The sequence below is a fragment of the Eurytemora carolleeae genome, unplaced genomic scaffold (assembly GCF_000591075.1).
Source record: "Eurytemora carolleeae unplaced genomic scaffold, Eaff_2.0 scaffold937, whole genome shotgun sequence".
NCBI lineage: Eukaryota > Metazoa > Arthropoda > Copepoda > Calanoida > Temoridae > Eurytemora > Eurytemora carolleeae.
In genome coordinates, this window is record NW_019402130.1 from 33,740 (window position 1) to 42,387 (window position 8,648).

At 33.9% G+C, this 8,648-nt stretch overlaps 1 long non-coding RNA gene across 1 annotated transcript; it reads right to left on the reverse strand.

Moving 5' to 3' along the window:
• Positions 1-1,880: 1,880 nt before the first annotated feature.
• On the reverse strand, positions 1,881-2,701 carry LOC111717954 (uncharacterized). Its single transcript, XR_002768962.1, has 3 exons — positions 2,578-2,701; positions 2,222-2,223; positions 1,881-1,892 (listed from the first exon to the last, which is right to left on the reverse strand). It is a non-coding gene; the product is annotated as an uncharacterized LOC111717954 (long non-coding RNA).
• Positions 2,702-8,648: the final 5,947 nt, after the last annotated feature.

An 8,648-nucleotide genomic window follows, 5' to 3' on the forward strand; every position in this document is an offset into this window, starting at 1 on the left:
CCCCCCCCCCACCCCAGATATCTATTTTAAACTCAGGGGAAAAAATAGAAATAAAAATAAAAATTGAATAATTTCAGTTTGTTTGAAATTTAAGATTATTACTTGTTATAGTCGCAATTTGGTAAAAGAAAAAATAGATAGAATAGTAAAAAATAAAAATAATTGAAGTTTTTGCTCTTGATACTTTTGTTAGCATTTACGTTCGAAATATTTAAAAGAAAAATTGTTTCGTTTTTTTTAAATTTTAAAAATTGAAGTAAGATTCAACATTTTTTTCCATTTTTTGTTCAATCAGAAAAGATTCAATATAATATAAAGTTGCATAGTTTTAATTATATATAATATATATAATATAATGTATACAAAAAGCGAATACTTTTTTTGTCATAAAATGCACAAATTTACGAAATTTAGAAAAGATAAAATTGGAAGGATACAGATATAGCTGTACACTTTTTTTAAAACTATTTCCTCAATATTTTTTTACAAAAAGTTTTTACTTCCTTCAATATGAATTCAACGTTTGAACTTATCTTTTGCAGCGGTGACTTTGTGAAAGAGGGCAAAAGCTGCTTCCATTGATAAGGTGGTATTGTCCTTGTTCGGAAGTTTATCTGGCTCCTTAATTGATACTAGGGGCTCATGTGGGGCTGCTACACCTGAATTCACATTCTTTGGGATATCAGCATTAACATCCTCTACAATTTCGTTCAGCTGCGTAATTCCTTTAATTTGATTAAAATCACTTTTTGGATCGATTTCCACCGTTGCTGCAAAGGGGGGCTTGATGGGAGTTGGTTCACGATTAACTATTGCCAGAGGGGCAGTGGTCTTGGATGGTTTGTTTGGTTTAGTTGGGATTTCTGGATTATCTAATGCTTTCCGTTTAGCATTTTTTGGAGAGCTAAGGTCCATCTCCTCCTCAAAGATCGCCGCTGGATCGTCCATGTGGAACACAGAGTGCTCCTCTTTCATTTTGTAGTAATCATTCATTAATATCTTGCTTTTTATGATAAAACTCCATGGTAGAAAATTGATATATTCACCTAATGTATCATCAGCGTACTGTATGCCAAATAAGGTTGTAAGCTCAGAATGCTTCAGGTCAACCTGATCCAGTATCTCTCCATCATGACATCCTACTTCCAAAAGATAATTTCTTATCGCTGTGAATTTATAATGGTCCTTCTCCTTCCTGTAAGGCTGCTTATTAGCTCCCGTTGCTACCTGCTTGGGTTTATAATCTGTTCTCTTCCTTGCTTGCCTCCTGTCAGCACCAAGAGCTGCAGCGCTTGGCCCCTCTCCGACCCGACCATGCAATTCTCCGGTGTTGGTATCATACCAAGGAACATCCTGGAATTCCTGTTTTTTCAAAGCTTGATTAGCCACATACCCAAGCACTTTAAATCCTGCTGTGTTGTTGGTCTTATGTTGATATATGACAGCTAAAGTTCCAATAGCAGAATCATATTCCACTTTCTGAATAAATGTGGTTGAAGGTTTTCCATCCTCTCTTTGATTCACCAGATCAGCCCTAAGTTTCATTAGGAACGACCTGTATACTCTTGGAACTGCCTCCTCGATCATGATATTGGAGATTAATCTTCTTTCCTGAGAGTTAGAAGGGTATTCATTTGCCCAGTCAATCTTCATTTTTATAGCCTTCTTCATTTGGTTAGTACAATTATTCCTTATCCAGAGAGTTTGGTACTTTCCATCAGCACTCTTTGTTAACCATTCATACTCCTGCACATGTCCAATGTGTAGTTTATCATGAGCTGTATCTCTCAAAATGGTTGGGATTTTCTTGAAAAGGATTTGACCCCTAACTTCTTTAACAAGAGCTTCAATCTTTTCCTTCTCATCCTTCCTGGCTATCCTGTCATTTTGATCTTTAATCAAGCACTTTAATTCTTTCATCATAGCATCCACCTCTCCTAACTTTTCAAGAGACTCATTTATACTTGTTCCTATTTCCTTGAAGCCAATTTTGCATGCATTGTTCACTAAAGATATTACATTTTTCACATTGCCAAGTGCGATTTGGCAATTATTAGAAGTCATTATTGCCTTGAGACTTTAGAAATAACACCAATTTCACAATAATATTCAGTTGTTTATATAAATTGTGAGCGTTAGGTTTATTAATTTACACTATATTCTTGCCGGAGGTTTTATATCAGATTTGTGAGCGATCAAGCCAAGCCTGTGCAGACGTCACTCCTTTCTCTGGTAAAATCTAAGTTTATTTGTCTTTTTGATCCTTCAGACTTATTGTTTTCTAAATCACGATTTCAAATCGAACTTGAGAGCCTGAGTTGAAGAAATTACGCTTGAATTCAAACGATTATCTCATACCTATACACTAAAACACTGTAAAAAATACCTCCGATAGAACAACGGAGATGTATACACTGCGGCAGTGTCAGGTCAACTCGTTTTAGACACTTATAAATCAAAACTTTGAGACTCTAAAATCAAAGACAAGACAAACACACCTTTGTCTACTAACATTTAAGTGTGAAATAATTTTTGATGTTAGTGACATCTAGTAGAAAAACTTCTAAGACACACAACTCTTTTAAAAGTGAATCAAGCAAATATAAGCTTGGTCGTTTTAGACACTTGTGTATCAAAACTTTGAGACTCTAAAATCAAAGACAATACAAACACACCTTTGTCTACTAACATTTAAGTGTGAAATAATTTTTGATGTTAGTGACATCTAGTAGAAAAATTTACAACGGGAAGAAGATACACTTTAAAAGTAGACAATCAGTACTATAATAGGACATTCTTCTGTCCCTCAGAAAAGTGAACAAACCAAATTGGAATGTTTCTAAGACACACACCTCTTTTAAAAGTAAATGAAGCAAATATAAGCTTGGTCGTTTTAGACACATGTCATCAATACTTCGAGACTCTAAAATCAAAGACAAGACAAAACACCTTTGTCTACCCAACATTTAAGTGTGAAATAATTTTTGATGTTAGTGACATCCAGTAGAAAAATTTACAACTGGAAGTAGATAGACTTCAAAAGTAGACAATCAGTACTATGACAGGACATTCTTCTGTCCCTCAGAAAAGTGTACAAACCAAATTGGAAAGTTTCTAAGACACACACCTCTTTCAGAAGTGAATCAAGCAAATATAAGCTTGGTCGTTTTAAACACTTGTCATCAAATCTTTGAGACTCTAAAATCAAAGACAAGACAAAACATCTTTGTCTACCCAACATTTAAGTGTGAAATAATTTTTGATGTTAGTGACATCTAGAAGAAAAATTTACAACTGGAAGAAAATAGACTTCAAATGTAGACAATCAGTACGATGATAGGACATTCTTCTGTCCCTCAGAAAAGTGAACAAACCAAATTGGAATGTTTCTAAGACACACAAGACAAAACATCTTTGTCTGCCCAACATTTAAGTGTGAAATAATTTTTGATGTTAGTGACATCTAGTAGAAAAATTTACAACTGGAAGAAGATAGACTTCAAAAGTAGACAATCAGTACTATGATAGGACATTCTTCTGTCCCTCAGAAAAGTGAATAAACCAAATTGGAATGTTTATAAGAGAACAAACCAAATTGGAATGTTTCTAAGACACACACCTCTTTTAGAAGTGAATCAAGCAACTTTAAGCTTGGTCGTTTTAGACACTGGAAAATCAAAACTTTGAGACTTTGAAATCAAAGACAAGACAAAATACCTTTGTCTACTAACATTTAAGTGTGAAATAATTTTGATGATAGTGATATCTAGTGGAAAAATTTACAACTGGAAGAAGATAGACTTCAAGAGTAGACTGTCAGTACTATGATAGGACATTCTTCTGTCCCTCAGAAAAGTGAACAAACCAAATTGGAAAGTTTCTAAGACACACACCTCTTTTAGAAGTGATTCAAGCAAATATAAGCTTGGTCGTTTTAGACACTTGTAAATCAAAACTTTGAGACTCTGAAATCAAAGACAAGACAAACACACCTTTGTCTACTAACATTTAAGTGTGAAATAATTTTTGATGTTAGTGACATCTAGTAGAAAAACTTCTAAGACACACAACTCTTTTAAAAGTGAATCAAGCAAATATAAGCTTGGTCGTTTTAGACACTTGTGTATCAAAACTTTGAGACTCTGAAATCAAAGACAAGACAAAACATCTTTGTCTACTAACATTTAAGTGTGAAATAATCTTAATGTTAGTGACATCTAATAGAAACATTTACAACTTCAAAAGTAGACAGTCAGTACTATGATAGGACATTCTTCTATCCCTCAGAAAAGTGAACAAACCAAATTGAAATGTTTCTAAGACACACACCTCTTTTAGAAGTGACTCAAGCAATTATAAGCTTGGTCGTTAAAGACACTTGTAAATCAAAACTTTGAGACTCTAAAACCAAAGACAAGACAAAACACCTTTGTCTACTAACATTTAAGTGTGAAATAATTTTAATGTTAGTGACATCTAGTAGAAAACTTTACAACTGGAAGAAGATAGACTTCAAGAGTAGACAATCAGTACTATGATAGAACATTCTTCTGTCCCTCAGAATTTTTTTTTTGTTTTTATCAGTTTGAAATTTGCCTTTTTTAAAGAAAAATTGGGCGTGGATTTCTTTTATAAATTCAGTTAAAAATTATTATTTTATTATCTTAAACTTTATATCAGAACATATTTGTAAATGTAAACTTATAAAAGAATGCTTTTTAAAATTTGCTTGTTTTTGTCAATAAAATGAAACTATTTTGAATTCAAGAACTACATGCAGGAAAATCTGCCTGCAGATTGTTGCTATACCATATTCTGAGCTTTTTATTGTTCAATGACTTGTATGATTTTAACCCAGTTATCTTTTCATCCTAATCTTATTTTTAGTGTTTGGGGCCCAAAAACTGTGGAATAAGAAGGCAACATTTAAAAGATTAATTATATAGGTTGTTAAAAAGCTAATTGTTTACCATAGTATGAAAAATCAACTTATGAAGGGAAATGTGTTTTTGAACACTCTTTCATGTTCATTGGACTATTTACATATAGAAAGAGTATATATGTTAAGTAGCAATCTCCAGTTGTCTGTTGGTTTATTTATTTGGATGGATGAATGCCTCAAATTTTAATTGGGGAACTTGGTAGAACTTGGTTTAAACAATAAAAATTATTAATGGAAGGCCACCCTAAATAAGGCAAAATAAATGGAGTAAGAAGGTTTAAACTTTGTCATAAACTCAATAAAACAGAATTTAATTTAAAATAATGTCTTTCTCATGACATTTAGAACACCCTACAGGGAGGAGAGATTTATTTTTTCATACATTCATCTTTCTTTCTTTGCAAAATCATTTTATATACCAAAAATTTGAACAAATTAGGGTGATATTTTTGAGACACAACAGTTAATCATTCCTAAGAATTGACACAAATTTACCATCATTAAAGATCGAAGTAAAAAAACAGCTATTTAAAAAAAAATTATTTTCAGAAATATTTTTCATTATATTTGTACGCCCCTGAGTTATACTAAAATTTTGTACATATGTTTTTAAAGCATTTTATTGTGCATTGATATGAAAAAATTTATTTTTGGACAGGCTAGGGGGCCGAGCGCTGCAGCTGGAGCCAAGCCAGCTAAGACTGGTTAAAGAACAGGGCCTTGGAGGAACATCGCTAGGGCTATTTAATTGAAAAGAATAGTTGGAATATTTTATTTCACTATGTACAAACTTGATAGAGAGGGGGGGTTTGGTTCCGTCCTAGAGAACGATTTTTGGCCCCCCCCCTCCCCCCCCCTATCAATTTAATTACAGGACCACTTATTATTCATCTTACAGCAAATTATTATTATTTTTTATTATTTTAGGTTTGGTTAGGTTAAGACAATTTCTGGGCCGAGCGCTGCAACGCGGTTAGGACAGGCTAGGGGGCCAAGCGCCGTGGTTAGGACAGGCTATAAGGGGGCTGGGCGCTGCGTCCACATGATCAATTATATCCATGTATCCATGTGCAAAATTGATAGGAGGGGGGAGGGGATCCAGGGGGGGGGGTCCAAAAATCGGTCTCTAAGAAATTACCGGGGGTTTGCTTAAATCTTTCTAAAAAATGAAATTGAGCCATCGATACAATCAATAGTTAATTTAATTTATTTTAGAAAACAATTTTCAATAATATTTAAGGTGTTTACAGTTTTAGATAACGTGCTGCACCAGGAGACACTATCTTTTACCGTTGTTTAATATGAACTAAATCAGCTAATATGTGTAAAAACTTCGGGGTTGAATTTGCCGCGTAAACTTACAGACATTCGTTTTGCTGACGAAAACGTACAATTTTTATTAAGTTTATTTACCTGCAAAATAATGCATTAAACTATGAGAAAAGGAAATTTCAGCGATGCTCAAATTAAAGAAAATGTAATCATCTTTCGATCTATATGTATTTCAAGTCTGTAGCGCTTGTAAAAAATAGGTGGCAATAGTTTTAAAATCATTTGGTTATAACAGAATTTTGTTTTCTTTAAATATCTCAATAACTAGAAAGAAAATTAACAAACAGACATGTTTTTTAGAAACAACATTTTATAAAGCAAACTTTTTTATATGTCTACTTATTACTAAAAGTTATTCATAAAAAAGCGCCAGCCATTCCAAGATTTGTTGATAAAAAACATCTATAAAACAAAGCTATTTTCTCCCCGATTGTAAAAAAAAAATATTATGCAAATGTTAAGGATACTATAGATCGACTAGCGTGCTTAAATAATCAAATTAGCCATGTTTTAAGTAGAAATTGACGATTATGAATGGAAGATCCTTCCCGGAAGACTGTTTAGGGGAGGTTCGGAAGCCCGCGATGGGGACGCGCACTGCTGCAAATAAGTAAAATGAGGTTCGGAGGCTGTGCGGGGGAGGTTGGCCTTCCCTCCCTTGCTGAGCTTAGGGCCAGGGGGTAGGGGATTTTAAATTTTCCCAGTGGTGGTTTAATGAGGGGGCGGGGAAGTTCTCCCTTGGAAAATTTGGGGGAGGTACTGCAAAAATGTGGGTACAACTTCAAAAGAGGGTCCACTTTGACCATTGACCAATTAAATTGAATTTTAAAGAAGGTATTCTATGCGGCTCTACTAAATCATTTAGGTAACAATTATAAATTAATTCAGGAGATGAAAATTCCAAACCGTGATTTAGCCAGACCTTGCACTGAGAGTCAGGGTTGCGCCTAATGCGTAAAGATATATTTTTTAACTGTTTATATGGTTTTAATTTAAGTCAAGAAGTAAAAAACTGTATGCATACTTTAATTTAGTATAGTTAAGGCTACATTTAAAAAAAAAGAAGCTTAAATACTAAACTCCTAAAAATAAATAAACTTCAATTTGAGGATTATTGATTTCATATTAGAACATTTGTGAAGCAAATGCAAAGTTTAGGTGCAAAACACATTTTGGAACGTATTGCTATATTGAGACATTTCACAGATTTGAATCAATGATACTTTCAAGCATTTACACAATTCTGTAACAAAACTTTTCGCAAAAGGTAAAATTTCAATAATTAAACGATGAAAATTAAAAAATATATTCTGCTCTGATATTTCACAATATAACGACTTTAAACATTGAAAACTTTACACCATCTTTTTTCTCGGTATTTAATAAACTCTGAAGTAGCTATATCGCTAACTGTCTACCTTACTGTGCTATTCCTATTTTGTATTGTAACTCTATCTTTAGTTTTGTGACCTGGCCGGTCATACCGGCCCGTATAACCATGTTATAAATAAAGCAGTTGAATACAGACTCTTGTTCAGTAGAGACAGAATCAGCCAGTTTAGGCTGATTCTTAGAGTTAGAGGCGGTTTAGCCATACAGCAGTCAGGATTGACTGATAGTTAGAGTTAGAGGCGGTTTAGCCATACATCAGTCAGGATTGACTGATAGTTAGAGTTTGAGGCAGTTTAGTCATACAGCAGTCAGGATTGACTGATAGTTAGAGTTTGAGTCAGTTTAGCCATACAGCAGTCAGGATTGACTGATAGTTAGAGTTTGAGGCGGTTTAGCCATACAGCAGTCAGGATTGACTGATAGTTAGAGTTGAGGCAGTTTAGCCATACAGCAGCCAGGATTTACTGATAGTTGGAGTTTGAGGCAGTTTAGCCATATAGATTAAGTGAGGAGAGACGGGCTAGATTAGTACAGGTATTTAAAAGTATAATGTTGAAACAAATTTTAGAATGATTTAGAAGGTACAAATATTTTTAATTCATGTTCCAAAACACGTTCAAGATTCGAATTTGTGATATATTAGCGAATGGTTTCGAAAATGAAATGGGTATTTATTAAAAATAAACGAAAGGAAGTAAATAGCGATATTTGTAGTTCTCCTTGTGTTTAATAATATTTTGATATTTGGCACAGAAAGAATTACTAAAACATAAATCATAATATGTGTGCCCAAACCTGACACTTAGTGTAAGATTTGGAACATATGCACAGGTTGGAACTTTCTTCCCCTGAAATTCTGAAAGGGGCACCATCAGTAACCCTCCTATCTCTGGCCCTGCAGGTTTTTACATAAATATTACTTTAACTTTAAAATATTTTCTTACGGGAAGGATACTCTACCCCCCCCCCCCCCCCCCCCCCC